General features: G+C 54.8%; 1 protein-coding gene across 1 annotated transcript in view; it reads right to left on the bottom strand.

Moving 5' to 3' along the window:
* RGS12 (regulator of G protein signaling 12) overlaps nucleotides 1-14,023 on the bottom strand; it is a 150,872-nt gene extending 136,849 nt beyond the window's left edge. Inside the window, exon 1 of the mRNA XM_025386157.1 lies at nucleotides 13,935-14,023. The gene's annotated coding sequence lies outside the window, so the exon portion shown is untranslated. The remainder of the gene's footprint in view (nucleotides 1-13,934) is intronic.
* Nucleotides 14,024-17,257: the final 3,234 nt, after the last annotated feature.

Here is a 17,257-nt window from a genome sequence, read left to right as displayed (position 1 = left end):
AGAAAGAAGCCTCCAAAAAAGCACCTGGAATCCACCGTCACTCCCTGACCCCAAGCCCCACCACCCCATCACCCCATCACCCCTCTACCCAGCCCAACCCAGCTCCTCCAGCGAGGGCTGTTGCTACTTGCCGGGTTCATAAGGCAAGAGCTGTGTGGTTCCCACCCACCAGCGTCCCCCAGGACATTCCCCACCCAAACAGAAGCAGAGTGCCACAGAGGGTGGGCTCAGACGCCCGGGACCACTCCCTGCTGCCTGCTCAGTCCCCTGCACCAGTTACTGCCTCCCCAGACACCCGTGCAGTGACCCTGAGGCTTCGGTGCTGGAGCAGACCGACAGCTATTTGTGTTTAAGGAAGGAAACGTCATCAAGGCCAGTGCCTGACTGAGGAACAGAGGGTGCCATGTGTCTACAACAAGGCAGGACAGGAGCCGAAACATTCAACTCCAGTTATGCTAAAGAAATCTAGATGACACAGGGGTGGAAAGGCTGTGCCGCTTAGCGAGTGGGACTTCCCAAGTCAGCCTTTGTCCCCACACTCACACTCCCCATGGTGGAGTGACGCCTGCATGCGTCTCCTCGTCTCCATACCCTCCCCTAAACTCATGTCATCGTCATTGCACCTCCTGCCACCGACTCTCCTCTGAGCAGCCCACTGCCCCATGGCCCCCAATGCTCCAGTCAGCCAGTTCCTCCTTCCGCTTCTGTCCAAGGCAAGCCTGCTGTGCATGTGACATCAGAAAGGTGCTGTGTGCTGAGGTACAGCAAGACGGCTGGAGCCCCTGTAAAGAGATGAAGGGTGGGCCTCCCAGACTCTCATGGAGCAACCAGGCCCCAAGAAGCTTATGGCCATGACTCCTCACCCTTCAGGACCCCGAGGCAGAGCAGGGCTCATCTCAGAGGGATACCAGGTATGGCTCATGCCTGATGGAAGGGACACCAGTGAGACTCCCAGGAGGCCCATAAACTTAGAACTATCACTGCCAGCTTGAACTACAAGGGTCAGAGTTAGTACAAAATAAAAAGTGGGTGCTGAACCCCAAAATCCTACTGGCAGGAAGCAGGCTGAGGAAACCACTCAACTGCAAGCAGGTGCTGTGTCTCAGACAAAGGGAAGCATGAGTCAGAGAGAGGACTCAAAGCCTCTGAGGGCAGAGGGACAGTTAACAATCCCCAATCGTGACACCTGAACAAGGAACTGCCCTATCTGCCAAGCTGGGTCTCAGAAGTGAGGCATGCCTGAGGCTCCTTTCTGCCTCCATTTTCCCTCATTCTGAACAGGCAGGTCTGGCCTGTGGTGCTTGCCATGATGGCACCGTGGCAGTGGGTGGATGAGCTGACAGCGTGTCTCTCTAGTTCAGGTCAACAGACCGGGGTACCGTGCACCCCAGGAGCTGCACCTCAGCCCACCTAGAGCCAGTTTCGAGGATGACGCGGGGCTCTGAGCAGATGCTGTCACAAAAGGATCTTGTGGGGAATGTATCTTGTATGTGGGAGGGACATGAATCTCTGGGACCAGCAGGTGCATGGTGACAGGTGGCCTCTGAGATGGCCCCCATGACACCACCTCCTGGTCATCCTGCCCCTGCAGTCCCTCCCCTGGGTTGTGGGCTGGACCTAGCAACTCGCTTCTAACAAACAGAATGTGCAAAAGAGATGGGTGTCACTTCCAAGATGAGGTTACCAAAAGACCATGGCTTTCATCTCGCTCATGCTCTCCCTCACTCGCTCTCAGGGAACTCACTGCCCAGCTGTGAGCTGCCCAAAGAAGCTGCCCACATGACAAGGAACGGATGTCTCTGGCCAACAGCCAGCGAGGACGTGAAGTCTTCCAACAGCGATATTACCAACCCTGGAAGTGGATCTTCTGAGGCTGCCGGCAGCCACACAAGTGTGCATGGAAGTGAATCCTCACCACGCAGCCCTGGCCGACGCCTTGATCACAGCCCTGCGTGAGCGTCACCAGGACTCCTGACCCCAGAAGCCTTGCAGCTACAGACAGAGAGTGCTGCACAGCGGCAGCAAACCAACGTGCCACGTGATGCAAAATAGCTCCAGGGTCGTTTGACTTGCTGCCGTTCCTGCTATAAGCACAAAATGGCGCTGTACTTACTTCGAGGTGGCAATGTATAGCAGGTGGTTTCAAAAATGGTCTCTGAAATCTACTCTGTGAGGAGGTGATTAAGGAAATCACGCCGGATACACCGGAGACAAACACTACAGAATGGGGAAAAGTGGCTAAAAAGAAGCCGAACTGATCATAATCTCACAAGCAAAGTCTAATTATCCCATTTTATAAATGACAAAACCGAGGCTCCGGCACCACGACTGGAGGCAGTTAGGATTCAAAGCCAGGCTGGCTGACTGCAGTCCGGGCTCTCCAGTGTGGCCCCGGCTGCCTCCCTCTCCACCAGCACACGTCTGGGAGAAAGCGGCCTCCCTGGAAGCACACACTTCCGCTAACAAAAACTAGTTATCCGGTTCTCAGGGAGTCTGGCTCAGCTCCTGGGTAGCTTTAGTCTCCTGAATCTGAATATTAATAATCTATGTTTAGGCACCAGGGCAGTAGCCACCAACATTATGAGTAGTTTTTGAAGAAACATGCAGTTTTTGAATAATATATTCGGCTGAACTGAAGAGTACAATACATAAAATGTCCCAGGTCAGCATTTTGTCATTATGCATAGTTTTGCGTGGGTCTTTTATAAATGTCAGTTCTTGAGGTTTTAACATTTCAAATCCAAAGAAACCAAGAGGCTGAGCATCAGGGACACACACATTAAATGCCTTAATTCCGGGCTCATGGAGCAAATGCGCTTTCTTTCTCTTCCGGAGTCAACCTCAGAAAGATCCCGCACATTGCTAGGCAGCAACACAGCGATTCGGTGCTTAGAAAAGAATTCACTCAAAAAACAATGCAGTTTTTAAAATTTGGAAGTACTGCAAATATGAATGATTAGGGGAAAGAAATGAGAGGTGAAGAAGAAATTAAAGACTGGCAACTTTCAGAATGCTTCGTTTCTTTGAACACTTGAGAAAAAGATATACACTATTACAGTCCAGCAACAGTAAAAGGAAGTAGCATTCAGACAGTCATATACAATTGAAGAAAGAGCTGTGCTAACATCATACTAATACTAATAACATAAAGTGTGAACACTGGCTTTAGCTTCTTAGCTCCATTTTACTTTAGAGAACACAGCAGGGGCAGGTCTGTGGGGTGGGAGGAAGTCAGCCAACCAGGGAGACAAGTTGCCTCTGTTCCTCCTGCCTCCTGTTCCCCCCACTACCAGGGCAAGCTCAAGTTGCTGAGGAAGAGGAGGGAGCTTCTCCCAAGGAGGGGAAACTCTGCAGGATCCTCCAAGGACCCAGAGTCCACGAAGCAAAAGAGCCTCCAGGGACAGGGTATCTGCACAGATGCTGAAATACAGCACTGCTGGTTCCAGTGTCCTCCAGCAACAGCCACAGAGGTGAGGCTGGGGGAGCCTGCAGGCACCCTGCAGCTGTCACTCGTGTCTCCATCCAGGCGGAGGCCCTCCCACATCCTCCCTGCCTAGGTTGCCATACCAAGGCTCACCTTGCATGGTGGCCACACCTCCTGCTGGACTCCCCGCTGCACCCCACTTGCCGGCCCACCCTGCCCTCACCCTCCTCCTGCCCACAGCTGCCAGTGCTTTGTCCTTCCCCACTTCCTAATCCCTGCCCAAGCACCTGTCCCACTGGGTCCAGCCTCTTGAGGCTCCCTCACTAGGTCCCTCCCCAAACCTCAACATCCCCCTCAGTCAGACCCACTTCCTCACAGCCCCATGATTTTCCTGCTCACTCATTCATTCATTTATTCATTCAAGAACTGTCTCGTGGCTTCTGCAGCAGCTCCAGGTGGGCAACTACGAACAGGCAACCAGTGATGGTCCCGAACTCCCAGGGCCAGCTGCCGCGGGGTCCCAGACAGTTAGACAGCCCAATGCCACAGTGCACAGCAGGGCCAGGCCATGCAGGAGGACACCATTTGCAAAAATCACTTTCTCCTGAAACGGGTCCTCTCTCCTCCCTCCACGACTCTGAGGTTCAGCTCACAGCCCACCTCCTACCTGAAGCCCCCACTGACTCCTCCAACACCCCCAGCCCCCGGGCTCTGAGAACCTACTCACAGAGCAGGGGCCCCACACTCCGGCTGTGCCACTCCTGGGTCGCCTCCCTTCTCATGTACAGAGACGTCGCCCCGCAGCCTTCCAGGGCTTTCTGATGTGGTGCTGTGGGTGCACACACAGGCCCCCTGCAAGGGGCAGGAGGACCCACTTCTGTAAGCAAGGGGAGCAGAGCCCACCAGTCACAAGAGAGTGGAAGGGGCTGAGCACAACGGGCCCCACCTGCCTGTGTCTCTGTGGTTTTGAAGGCCACACAACGTGAACTCCAGAAACTCCAATCCTGCAGAAGCACCACACCACAAAGACACTCAGACAAGAGCAGGAGCCAAGCCCCCAACCCCACCCACCCCAGACCACAAGAGCCAGGGCCCAAGCCCACAGGGCCCAAGCCACGTCACAGGCGCCAACTCGACCCTGCAGTCAGTCCAGCAGAGCCTGCACTGCGAGCTCACTCTGGGCACCGGCCTGGTGATGACCTGGCTTTGGGAAAAGTGAACAGGACACACGAAGGCCACAGCCCTCCAGAATATCCCGGTGCCCCACAGCTGATGAAATTTTCTGATTCCAGAAATAAACACTAGTTCAGTATCTTTGGAACACTGAAGGTCAAACCTCTTCAATTCTTCCTTTCCATTTGTATTTGACTTTCCCTTTTTATCTCTACTTGGTATTTACTTCTGTTTGTGGTTTTTAAATCTGCACAGAGTGAGACTATAAATGGAGTTGCCAGATTTAGCAAAAAAATTAAAAAATACAGGATACCCAGTTAAATGTGAATCTTAGATACATGACAACTTCTCAGTATGAGAGCGACCCAAATGCTGCACGGCAACACTGTACCTGGCAAGTCTAGCCCTGGAGAGAGGCTGTGTTTTAAACTGGCTCGTTCCAATGCCCACGTTGGTCTCCTCCTCCTCCTTGCTGGCACCTCGGAGGTCCCCCATCACCCCACCTGGACATGTCACCTCTGTGCCTCCCACCCCTTCATTCCCTCATACCTGCTTCCTTGAACAAAGCCCACAGTGGCAGGTAAAGGACAGGAAAGGACATGCACAGCCCCGGACTCCAGTCTCACTGTCCATCTCTGGGCCTCGGACCCCAGCCTCACTCTCCATCCCTGTCCCTGGCGGGCCACTCCTTAGCCCAAAACACCCAGAAAGGCTGAAACCAATTTTTCTCATCAACAAATGGGTCTTTTTTCCAGCCTCCTACATGTGATTCTCCTATTCACCGATACCTGGTCACCCCCCTACAGGATTCAAGGGAAAAAGACACAGAGGGTTCCACCACTGTTTGTTTTGTGTGTTCACTAGGCCTGAAGGGGTCCTTTTGCTTTTAGTATCTTACCTGCTCTCAGAAAGACAACAATAAAATTGATGCCAACGTTCCCAGTACTGTGAGCCTCTTCAGCACCAAGCATGTTAAGGACAAGCTGTGCACCTGTCCTGCCCACAGGGCAGCCGGGACAGACCCTGTGTAACAGAGGAGGGCAGCCGGGACAGACCCCACGTAACAGGAGGGCAGCTGGGGAGGCTGCTGGGGCCTGAAGCGTGGTACCCTTGTGACCTCCTCATGTGGTTCCTCACCAACCCCAGGTCTAGGTAAGTGCAGTAGGGCAAACGGCAGCCCCAAAGATACCAGGGCCCAATCCCCAGAAGCTGTGATTGTGACCCTATTTGGAAAAGGATTATGTTAAGGATTCTGAGACGAGGCAGTGATCCCCAATTTCCCAGGTGGGTCCTAAATGCAATCACAGGTGTCTGTAAAAGAGGGAGGCAGAAGGGAGACACAGACCCAGAGAAGGCCACGTGAGAGAATGCCACATGGGGACAGAGGCAGGGACTGGAGCGATGCAAACACACAAGCCAAGCAAGGCTGGGAGCCCTAGCAGCTGGGAGAGGCAGGAAGGGTCTTCCCCTAGAGCCTTTGGAGGGATCACAGCTCTGCCACACCTTGACTTCAGGCTTCCGGTCTCCAGAACTGTGACAGGACCAACTGCTGCTGGGCTAGCCCCTTGCTGGTGATAATTTGTGATAGCAGGCACAGGAACTCCTAGGAGGGGTGGGCCCAGGCAGTCCTCCTCCTCCCAGGCAGTCCTCCTACTCCCAGGGCCAACTGCCCCAGCCTCACAGGGAGGAACCTGGCTGCTAAATGCTGGAATCCACAGAGCTGTCCCTCTTCCACACAATGCTCTACTAACTCCCAGGCTGGACTCCAGGCCCCTGGGGTGCAGAGGGCTCTGGCAGGCGGGACAAGCCAGCCCCTTACCCTGCCCAAAGTGCCTTCACTGCACTCCAGCTCAGCAGAGCCCACGGCACTGCCATCTCCCACAACCTAGCACACAGTGGGGGCCAGACCCAGATGCACTCAGTGAAGGCCTGGGTGCCTCCGAGGTGAGCGCCTGTTCCCAGCAGCCAGAATGCAAACCTGCAGCGATGCCAACAGCACCATCGCTAATGCTGACCAGGACTCCCAGGTGTCAGCCACTGCTCCTAACCATTTTCCACACATCACGCTATTTAAACCTGACGACAATCTTATGATGAACTCTATTTTATAGACACACTGCAGCACACAGTTAGAAAAGACTGTGGGGGTGAGGTGAAGACCGCGGAACAGCAGCACAGGCCAGGCTGCGTCTTTCCCCCAACCCTCAGTGAGCTTGGAGGAGCCCCAGCCTAGCACACCTGCACCAGGTCCAAGGGTCCGGGAATCATGGGCCTCTGGAAAGTCAAAGAAGAGCCCACAGGCCCTATCCTTACGGTGCTCGCATCAGAGGAAAGCAATAAAGGACGCACAGTCTCTCTGCCACCAGGTTAGTCAGGTTGGTTGGCCTATCTAGGAAATGCATCTATTCTAGGCTAACACTTAAGATACAGAAGTCAGGTGTTGTTAGGGGAGGAACTTTCTTTTAGCTGGAGTACTCACTCCCTGATCACCTGAACTCTCGACGTGAAAAACAAGCAAACTGCCAAAGACCGATGCCTGGCTACTAATCAACATGCCAGCAGCTCTCTCCGTAAACTGACAGTCTCCTACATTCTCCCATGCTGCTAAATCAAGTTCCAACCAGTCACAAAATATAAAAACCAACTCTGGGAGGTCCTGGAGAGCTACAAAAAGCAGGTAGAAAGTGGAGGGGAGTTGTCCCCTGAAAGGAGAGAGCTGCACCAAGTAAAACATGTTTCTAAAAATGGCTAGAGCGCAGTAGAAGCCGTGATCCTCCCAACTTGAAGAGTCCAAGATAGGGCTTGGGGAGGACAGGGTGGCTGAACAGTGAGGGGCATATCTCAGAAAGGAGGTCACTGGGGAAGAGGCAGTCTAAAATCTGTTAGTAAATTCTGCCTAGGTCCTGGCCAGTGGTGAGCCATCCACGCACACAAAGACCCCAGAGTCCAGCAGAAGGAGGCAGCCAGAAGGTCAACAGCACCAAGCAGAGACTGCAGCAGATATTTTCATTTGAGTCCAGACAAATTAACTTCCAGAACAAAAATCAACACTCTTCAGAAAAAAGAAGTCACTGCAGTCATCATCTACGATGTCCAGTACACCATCAAACATGACTAGATGTTCAAAGAAACGGGAAGATGTGACCCATAGTCGGAAGAAGCCAACAAAATGATCCTGAGATAATGCAGGTGCTGAAATTAGCAGAGAAGAACGTTAAAGCAGCTAGTATGTGTTCAAAGATTTAATGACAACATGATCACAATAAACAAATGACAGAGCAGAGAAATGGAAACTAGAAAATAAGTGAAAATTCTAGAAAAAAAAACTACTGGAACTGAAATTTTAAAATTCACTAAACAAACCTAATAGCAGTTTGAAGATGGTGAAAAATTACATATCCAAGAAGTTCAACAAACCTTGAGCAGGACAAATGCAAAGCAAACCCTCCTAAGAACATCACAATCACACTGCTGGAAGCCAAAATTCCCGAGAGGAGCTTGAAAGCACATCACCATATAACCCAAAAGAGCAACACAGCTACCATAATGACCGACTTCTTAAAAACAGCAAAGGGGCAACGTGATGAGACTACAAAAAAATAAAATGAAAAGTAAAAATTGCCAGGTGTGGGGGTACATGCTTGTAATCCCAGCTACTCAGGAGGTTGGGGCAGGGGGATTGCTTGAGCCCAGGAGTTTGAGACTGCAGTGAGCTATCATTGCACCACTGCATTCCAGCCTGGGCAAAAGAGTAAGACTCCATCTCAACTTAAAAAAAAAAAAATTGAACAAACATCAAAGAGATCAACATTGATGAGAAAAAAGAGAATTAGAGGATCAACCTAGGAGGTCCAACCTCCAAATAAAAGTTCCAGAAAGAGAAAACAACAAAACTGAAAGAAAATTATCTTCGAAATTTAAAAACTTCTATCCTCAGCCTGAAAGGGCCCACGGGGTGCCCAGCATAATAAATGGAAGCAGATGCCATCATCAGGTTTCTTAGAACACTGAGGGAAAAGAGCCACTTCTATGAGCTTGGGGCGGGAGAGATCACACACAAGAACTGAAATCGGAATGGCATCAGACTTCTCAACAGCACGGAAACCAAATGCAATGAAGCACCATTTTCAAAATTCTGAAAAAATCATTGTCAGTCTAAAATTTTATACCCAGCTAAGTTAAAAGGTAACCAAAGAGTAAAATAAAGATGTTTTCTAAATCAAGGACAAAAAAAAAAAAAATCCTATGTGATGTTTCTTAGGTATCAAAAGAGTAGGACTTCAGCAAAACGAGGAGTGAGCCAAGCAGGCAGAGAAGAGCAGGACCCAGTGCACAGGGAGCCCCACAGATGGAGGACAGCACAGGGAAATGCGGGTGACGGTGGCGCAGCAGGTCTCCTGGAGACCAGGGCAAGCAGGAGCAAGGAGAAGGCTCCCAACCACAAAGGGGTGGGGATGGGGCTAGTGTCCTGGATGCAATGAAAAACAAACCATTTTGATAGGTGGGTGATTAGAAGATGCGAATCCACAGGGCTGTGTGAGAGGACCTGTGCTCAGGGCACTCCTTGGCTCAATAATGAGCAATGCTTACAGCCACACAAGAGCAAGGACTATAGATTTCACCAAAAACGGTGATGTGATTATGATGGCACATAGAGGGACAGGGAGGCTGATGGGACAAAGGAGAGCTAAACCTCCCCTCGGCCTTTGGGAGAAATAAAAAAAAATAATGTCTAAAACAAACTTTAAAGGAGCAGCTTCAACAACAGTAAATGCCTGAGAAAACAGACCATTTAGGATCCCGCCTCTGGGGGCTGGGGCCAGGCAGGGCAGGATAATGCCTACGACTGGACGCTTCAATCCACAGACTCAGCCCTTCTTCAGGCATGCTGGAAGGACAGCTAAGATCACTGCTAAGGGACACAAAGATGCAGGAAACGATACGTGAGTAGTGTGTGTGTGCGCGTATCGGGTATCATCATGATTACAGAGTTGGGGACAGCAAGTCCACAGAAAAGCAGAAAGAAAAGAAAAACAGAAAGAACAAACTAGATGTTTCTTTTCTCCTTCACTGAAGTCCAGACCTTAAAAAAAATGGAGGAAGGAAACTTTTAACACAAGAGTTCCTTGTCTAGAGCCCGAGGCAAGAGGCTCCTTCATGGAAGAATCTAGACAACTTCTGCAACGGTGGCCCCCAAAAACCACAGGTTAAACTGCAGGAGCACTGTGTGGAGTATCCAGTTCGGAACTGGTAATGACCCCACCTCCTAAAAAAGGCACAGCATGAGTGACCTCCCACCACCTCTCATGACTGGGGTTGCATCCTGAGCAAGGCTTATCTTCCTTCCCAGGACACCTGTTTCCAGGACTGCTCCCGCCTCTCCCCGAGGGCAGGGATGTGAAACCATGGGACCTTCCCTCAGACAAACCCTGCCCATCCCGGGGAAGATGCACAAGATGGCTGCTCCTCTCACACAATGGGAAAAGTGAAGTCATTTCGAAGACAAGTAAGGAGCCTGCTGTAGGCTGAATAGCCATCCCCAAAGATACCCAGGCCCTAATCCCTGGGACTGTGAAAGTTATACGGCAATATGGATCTGCAGATGTGAGTAAACTAACGCTCCCAGGAGGAGGAGATTATCCCGGACATTTGAAGACAGCAGAGGAAGACAGAGGCTAAGCATGGTGGCTCAGGCCTGCAATCCCAACCCTTTGAGAAGCTAAGGCAGGAGGATCACTTGAGGCTAAGAGTTCAAGATCAGCCTGGGCAACACAGTGAGACCCTCACCTCTACCAAAAAAAAAAAAAAAAAAAAAAACAGACAAATTAGCTGGACATGGTGGCACATGCCTGGGGTCCCAGGTACTCAAGAGGCTGAGGCAGGAGGATGGCTTCATCCAGGAGTTCAAGGCTGTAGTGAGCTATGATTGTGCCACCGCACTCCACCTGGGCAACAAAGTGAGACCCTGTCTCTAAAAAGAGAGAATAAAGAGGAGGACAATGGAAGCAGGGCAGGAGCCGGGAGCCAAGGAACGAAGTCAGCCCCCAGAAACTGATCGGGGTGGCAAACAGTTATCCTCCAGCTCCCAGAAGCTGACCAAGGGGGTAAACAGTTCTTCAACCCGCAGAAACTGATCGGGGGGGCGAACAGTTCTTCTCCAGTCTCCAGAAGCTGACCGGGGTGGGGGGGGGGGCGAACGGTTCTCCTCCAGACTCCAGAAGCTGACCGGGGGTGGCGAACGGTCCTCCTCCAGCCCCCAGAAGCTGACCAGGGGGGCAAACGTTCTCCTCCAGTGCCTCAGGAGGGCGCTTGGTCAACCAACGATGACACCACAGTTTCAGCCCAACTAGGGGGAATAAACTTTTGCCATTTTCAGCCACTAAGTGAGTGGTGCTTTGTCACACAGCAATAGGAAACTCATACAGCTGGGAAGGGAAATGTTTCCAGGAATTCCACCAAATTCAAATAAAATGTAAAATGCTCTGGGCTTTCGGATTTTGCGTGCTTGAAGCCCCGCATGTGTTAAGTCGTAACTAATGAGTTGTTTATTCCCTCAGCCTGTTTTTTGTTGTTGTTGGTTTGTCTTTGTTTTTGAGATGGGGTTTTTCTGTTTTTGAGACAGAGTTTTGCTCTTGCCATCCAGGCTGGAGTGCAATGGTGTAATCTCAGTTCACTGCAACCTCCGCCTCCCAGGTTCAAGCGATTCTCCTGTCTCAGCCTCCCGAGTAGCTGGGATTACAGGCGCATGCCACCACACCCGGATAATTTTGTATTTTTAGTAGAGACGGGGTTACACCATGTTGGCCAGGCTGGTCTCAAACTCCTGACCTCAGGTGATCCACCCGCCTCAGCCTCCCAAAGTGCTGGGATTACAGGCGTTAAGTCACCGCACCCAGCCCAACCTGATTGTTTTGCTTGGCCCATCTCAGACAAAAATAAAGGTCCAAAGACAATGTGATCCGCACACTGCCAACCAGGACCGCAGAGCCCGCTCAGCCCCCTTCCATCAGCCTGGAGCGCTGACTTCCAGCAGCCTCAGCCTAACCTCCCTCTCCTTTACCCCCAGACCTTCCCACAGCAGCAGCCAGGCTGGCTGGGGCCCCAGCTGTCACCTCTGGGCCCTCACCACCTCCAGGACCTCACTGAGTCCCAGCTCCCAGAGCCACAGGTCTCCTCGGCCTGGCCACCCCTTCTTCCCTGAGACTCTCATCCTAAACAGGGCAGAAAGGGAGCCAGCCCTTGACCGTGGATTCCCTCCTCTTTGCAGTCCCCATCCAGTGCCTCCCTCCCACCTCCTGACCCTCCCCATGACATGCCCTCAGGTCACACTGCCCCTGCCCTCTCCTGAGCACTCCACAGGTCAGTACTGCACCTTCAGCCCACATCCAGGGGCCTTTCCTCCACCCTGTCTTTGTCAACCTCCCTGAGACCTCCAGTCACCACTGCCCTATCGCTCCTCCCTCTGCTCTGCCAGTCACAGAGGCATCTGCATCACTGCAGTTCCAGAGCTAGAAATGTAAGCCCATCTGAGGGCCGATTCCAGCCTCAAGAGGTCTCGGAGACAAGGGTGGACTTGCAGTTTTAAGAAAAAGACCCAAACAGGTGTGCACCAACTTGTGCAGCCCAAGGCCCTGCAGGCGGCCCCATCACCCACCTGCAGGCTCAGCCACCCCACTGCCCTTGGCTGAACCCCTGCCCTCAGCCAACATGGCCTTCCCCATCTGCAGAGCTGTGGTACCACGCAGGGCCTGGGCACCTGATATCCATCATCTCAAGTCCCCAAAAGCACTGGCCACGATGGACCTTTTTATCCTGCTTTTTCAGGGGAAAAACTTCACACGGTGACAATTACTTTCTAAAGTGAAATATAAACTGGTTCCCCGTTACTCACAATCACTCTGCCCTCCCCACGTCACCTTCTCTAGGGGCAGGCCTCAGCCCCTTGGAAGGCCCGTGGGACTCCACCCCGGCGGCCCTTGCTGCCAGAAGCTGCCTCTCCGCCCTCCCTGGTAGTCTCCTTATGTGAATGGTGGGGTGCTTCCTTGCCTGGGAAGGCCCCCCAGGGCCCCTTCTGTGCAGGCCTTGCCGGCCATCCTGCAAGTCCCTGTGGCCTCAGAAGGGCCCTGGACAGGACAGCATGGACCACACTGAAGGCTTCAGACAAAGCCACTCTTAGCCCTTGCGGCAGCCCCAAAGTCAGGTCCAATGACGAAACTCAACCACAGAGAAGGTGGTCTCCTGCCCAGGGACACATTCCCAACAAGTGACCAGGCAGGTGAGAGGCCAGGTGGTCCTCTCTATCCACACTCCACAGCTCTGGGCCCCCTCTCTGTCCACACTCCACTGTCTACACTTCACGGCTCAGGGTCCCCTATCTGTCCACACTCCACGGCTCTGTCTACACTCCACAGTCCACACTCCACGGCGATGGGCCCCTTCTCTGCCCACATTCCACTGTCTACACTCAACGGCTCCGGACCCCCTATCTGTCTACACTCCACAGTCCACATTCTATAGCTCTGGGCCCCTTCTCTGTCTGCACGGCTATGACACTCTGTCTACACTCGATGGCTCTGGGCCCGCTCTCTGTCTACACTCCACGGCTCTGGGCCCCCTCTCTGTCTACACTCCACAGCTCTGGACCCCCTATCTGTCTTCACTCCACTGTTTATACTCCATGGCTCTGGGCCCCTTTCTGTCTACACTCCACAACTCTGGGCCCCTTCTCTGTCCCCACTCCACAGCTCTGGGTCCCCTCTCTGCCTACACCTCACAGCTTTGGGAACCCTCTGTCTACACTGCACAATCGCGGCACCGCGGCAGAGCCGAGCCCAGATCGCTACAGTGGGTCTGGAGTTCGGGTCTCTGGAGGCAGCCTCTGCCCTAACAAAGCGGCCGCTCGTGGAGTCCGACGAGGGAACCTGGACCCCTCAGCGCCGTCAGGGCCGCGTTCCCGGCGCTCCCAGGCGCTCCTCGCCCGCGGGACCCTCTGCTCCGCGCCGCCCCCGCGGGTCCCGCCAAGGACCCGGGCAGGTCTCACCGCGCGGGGCCCCAGGAGGCCGCGCACCCGCCCGGCCAGGAGGCCCCACAGGCCCGCGCCCCGCGCCGCCCGCCCCCGCCCCGCCCCGCCCCGCGCCGCGCCGGGCCCGGGACCTGGAGCCTGAGCCGCGCCGGCGAACAAAAGGCAGGGCGGGCGGGCGGCGACCCCGAGGGGACGGGCGCCGAGCAGGGCAGGCCGGGGTCGACCGGGAGGCCGAGGGCGCGGGCGCGCGCCCCGGAGGCGAAAGAAAGAGCGGAGGCGGCGCGCCCGGCCCCCGCCCCGGCCCCGCACACCTACCGGGCCGCGCCGCTCGCTCCCGCTCCAGGCGCTCCGGCCCGCGCCACCGCCCGCGCGCGTAACGGTCGCCTCAGTAGCCACCGCCCCCCGGGGTCGAGGCGGGGGCGGGGCCGGAGCCGGGGCCAGAGGAGGGGCGGGGCTGGAGGGGCGGGTCCGGGAGGGGCGGGGCGAACGGAAAGCGAGGCGGGGCAAAGGGGGCGGGGCGGGGTTGGGGAGGGGTGAGTCGGGGGCGGGGCATGGGGCGGGGCGAGGGCCTGCGTGTCGGGACAGCGTGGGAATGGGACTGCGAGGGAAGCGGGGATGGGAAGAAGTGAGGGGCGGGGCCTCCAGGGCTAGGGGCGGGACTTCCGTTGCGGGCGCGGCAGCCCTGGTACGCCCGGTGTGGCTTCGCACTGGCCTGGCCCTGGCGCTGGGAGCGACTGCGTTCCCGCAAGCTGGTTTTCCCTGCCTCCGCCGGCCCGGGACACCCTGCGAAGGGCAGGTCGGTGTGGCCGGGAGGAGCCGACCCTGCCTCAGCTGTCTCCGTCCTTTGCCGTCAGTGTCCAAGGAAGTCCCGCTCCCGTTGGGTCGCGGTGCCCGGAAATCCTGGGTGTGGGGAGTCATGCCCCGGCGCCCTGGGTTTTCGGCCGGGCAGATGCCCGGAGCTGGCGGCAGCCTCGCGGGCGGCGTGAGTTCCCGCAGCGAAGCCACGGGGACAGCTAGGAAAGGCCGTTCCCTCCGGGCCCCGGGACGCTCGCGAAGGCGGCGCGGTGACTGCGGCGTCCATCGGGTCTGCCCCTCCCGGAGCGCGGGCAGCAGCGGGGGCGGGACCGGAGGCACCGCCGGCCCGAGAGGGGGAGCTACCCGGCCCCGGCCTGCGCCTCTGGCCCCGTCCCAGCCGCCACCTTCACCCCTTAGGCCGGGATTCCTTCCTCACCCTCTTCGTGTCTTCCTTCCCCGGCGCTGGGTCTCCCTGCGCCTTCCTTCCTGCCCTCCCCTCCTTCTCTCCCGCCGCCTTTTTCCCTCGAGACGCACCCCTCGCTGCTATTCACGCTCCCGCCCTGCCGCCCTCCCAGGGATTCGGCCCGTCTCGGGTTTGCTTCTCTCCTGTCACCTGCCTTGATGGGCTCAAAACGCTTCCTCTCCGCCCCCACCCCATGCTTTCTTCATCATCTGGTCTTGTGTGACTAGTTTGGATCCCAGGAGGAAACCAATGGCATTCTCAGTGGGACAACTGGAATCCAGCAAGGCTCCCGCCGGCAGAGGCGCGGCCCGGGAGCGGGGAAGCCACAGGGAGGTGCTGAATTGGGACAGGTGACAGCAGGGAGGGAATTGGTGTCACCTGCAGGACTAAAGGAACTCGGCCAGAACGGTTACAGGAAGCCAGACAGGGAGAGAGAGCCACTTAACAGGAGCTGCGACCTGTGGCCAAGGGACACAGCCAGCCCTTGATGACCCAGCAGAGAGAGCCAGGGAAGAGGCCAGGCGCAGTGGCTCACGCCAGTAATCCCATCACTTTGAGAGGCTGAGGCGGGCAGACCGCCTGAGCTCAGGAGTTCAAGACCACCCTGGGCAAGATGGCCAAATCCCACCTCTACTAAAATACAAAAAATTAGCCGAGTGTGGGGGCGCTCGCCTGTAGTCCCAGTTAGTTGGGAGGCTGAGGCAGGAGAATCACTTGAGCCCCGGAGGGGGAGGTTGCAGTGAACAGAGATCATGCCTCTGCACTCCAGCCTGGGTGACAGTGAAACTCCATCTCAGAAAAAAAAAAAAAGAGAGGACAAGGAAAGAAACCGCCCCCAAGCCGGACCCCCCGCAACTGTCAACCTTCTTTTGTTCTGCCTATGTGCGGATGGTGGAACCTTCCAGAGCAGTGCCAAGCCAGAAGGAAGCAGGCCACAGAGCTCAACCTCCTCCGGTTCCAGGGCAGGGACAAGTGGCCCTGAGTGAGAGACGGGGAGACACCACCTGCAGGTCTCTTCTTTCCCTTTGGCTTTTTCCTCTGCACTTGCCCGGCCTCCAGGTGCCTCATGGACAGGGGTGGGGGAAGAGGAGGAGCAGCTCATACCAGAGGTCACCGAGCCTGTGAGAGAACTCGTGCCCAGCAGGGGGTGGCCCGAGAAGCTGTTTCCATGGGAGGAAGCACACTAAGTCCATCCCCGGGAAAGCCAGGGCCCCCAGAAGTGGGGAGAAATTGGGTGAGATGGAGAGAAAGTGTCAAGTGTCATGCTGGAACGTTTTGAAAAGGCAGGTCTTGCCAATTAAGCAAAACTCATTCAGTCCATCTAGAGGGGCTAGACACAGAACCACGCCCAAGTCTCTGGGTGGTCAGTCCCTGGCCCCTGTGGTTCTGCTCCTGTAGGCTTCACTTGGCCCAGACTGGCAGGGCAGCCTCTGTTGGCGCATGGAGGGCCACGGAGAGGGGTGCACCTGCTCTTCCGTGCTTGCCAGGAAGCGGCTCAGCAGCCCTACCCACAGTTCATCATCTACAGTTGCTCAAGGAGGCACTCCTGAGTTGAACAGGTGGGATGGATGATAATTCTTCCATAGGACTTGGGGTGCAGGGGCATCCCCCCACATTCCAACACAGGCTACTACATGGATGACCCTTGATGACACTATGCTAAGTGAAATAAGCTTGTCACCAAGGACAGATACTGTCTGATTCCACTTATACAAGGTCCCTAGAGTAGGTACATTTATAGAGATGGGTAGTAGAAGGGTGGGTGGCAGGGGCTGGGGAGAAGAGGACAGGGAGTTATTTAGAGTTTCAGTTTGGGAAGGTGCAAGCATTCTGGAGATGGATGGTGGAGATATTTGCACAACAGTGTGAATGTGCTTGATCCCCCTGAGCTGTGCACTTAAAAATGGTTGAGATACAGCCATTATGGAAAAGAGTTTGCAGGTTCCACAAAAAATCAAAACTAGAACTACCATGTGATCCAGCAATCCCATTGCTGGGTATGTATCCGAAGGAAATGGAATCAGTGTGTCAGAGACGTCTGCACTCCCAGGTTCACTGCGGCACTACTCTCAATGGCCAGGATATGGAACCCACCTAAGTGTTCGTCGATGGATTAGTAGATAAAGAAAACATCGTGTAATAGTGAATACTCTAGAGCCCTTAAAAAGAAGGCAATGTGCCGTCTGGAACAGCACAGATAAACCTAGAAGACATTATAAAAGTGAAATAAGCCGGGCACAGAAAGACACATATTGCCCGGTCTAACTTACATGTGGAATCTGAAAATGTCCAAGTCACAGAAGCAGTAGAATGCTGGTTACCAGAGACTGTGGGTGGGTAGGAATTTGGGAGACATTGGTCAAAGGGCACAAAGTTTCAG

Source organism: Theropithecus gelada, chromosome 5, assembly GCF_003255815.1.
Source record: "Theropithecus gelada isolate Dixy chromosome 5, Tgel_1.0, whole genome shotgun sequence".
Lineage (NCBI taxonomy): Eukaryota > Metazoa > Chordata > Mammalia > Primates > Cercopithecidae > Theropithecus > Theropithecus gelada.
Note: the sequence above shows the minus strand (reverse complement) of the source record. Positions and strands in the feature narration are given on the sequence as shown.